Here is a 1,126-nt window from a genome sequence, read left to right as displayed (position 1 = left end):
ACTTACAAGATTTCTGTATTGATGATTCTGGCTATTACTTTCTCCCCACCTCAAGTGTCTATTTTACAATGGTAGGCGAGAGCAACCAAGATTCAAAAAACAGCCAAGCATCTTAACACTATTTCCCTCTTACCCCTTCAAACTGTTCCGCAATCCCTGTATACTGAAGCCCAGTTGTTCCCAGGTTGTATATATATCATCATTTACCTCTGTCCCACTTAGCCCATGCTAACCTGCCTAACTGTTCTCCCATCAGCCTTGTTCTTCCATTCCCCTCCCCCTTCTGGTGTATTATTCCCCATGACACTCCCCCACCCCCGGCCCCAAGCTAACTTGTGTCTATTCCTTGACCTGTGCTCTGTCTTCCTCTCCCTCCCTCAATTCCTCTTGTCCCATATATCCTGGTGGTCAGCAAATATATATATAATTTTTTCCCCTTTTAGTGTGGGTTCTTTTTCTTACTCTTTTACAATAATGGTCCTATGCAATATTTCTCCTTTTGTGACTGACTAATTTCATTACGCACAATGTCCTCAAGGTTCATCCATGTTATGCGGTGGCTTGCAGCTTCCTTGTTGTTCTTCAAGATGGCATAGTATTCCACTGTGTGTATGTACCACAGTTTGTTTATCCATTCTTCATTTGGGTTCACTTAGGCTGTCTCCATCTTTTTGCTATTGTAAATAGTGCTGCTATGAACATTGGTGTGCATACATCTACTTGTGATATGGCTTATATTTCTTGTGAGTAAATACCAAGTAGAGGGATTGCTGGATTATAAGGTATTTCTATTTCCAACCTTCTGACCAAGCACCATATTGCTTTCCAGAGATGCTGGATCATTTTGCAATCCTACCACCAATGCAGGAGCATCCTAGTCTCTCCACATCCTCACCAGCAATTATTGTCCTCTACATTTTTTTATCTTTGCTGTTATTGACTGGTGTGAGATGATAGGTCATTGTTGTTTTGATTTGTGTCTCTCTGATGGCTAGTGATCATGAACATTTCTTCATACATTTGTTGACTGCCCAGATCTCCTCCTTGGTGAAATGTCTGTTCATGTCCTGTGCCCATTTTTTAATTGGGTTATTTGTCTTTTCCTTGTAGAGCTGTTGTAATTTCC

This window comes from Chrysochloris asiatica, unplaced genomic scaffold, assembly GCF_000296735.1.
Source record: "Chrysochloris asiatica unplaced genomic scaffold, ChrAsi1.0 scaffold00053, whole genome shotgun sequence".
Classification (NCBI taxonomy): Eukaryota; Metazoa; Chordata; class Mammalia; order Afrosoricida; family Chrysochloridae; genus Chrysochloris; species Chrysochloris asiatica.
This window is presented reverse-complemented; position numbering follows the sequence as displayed.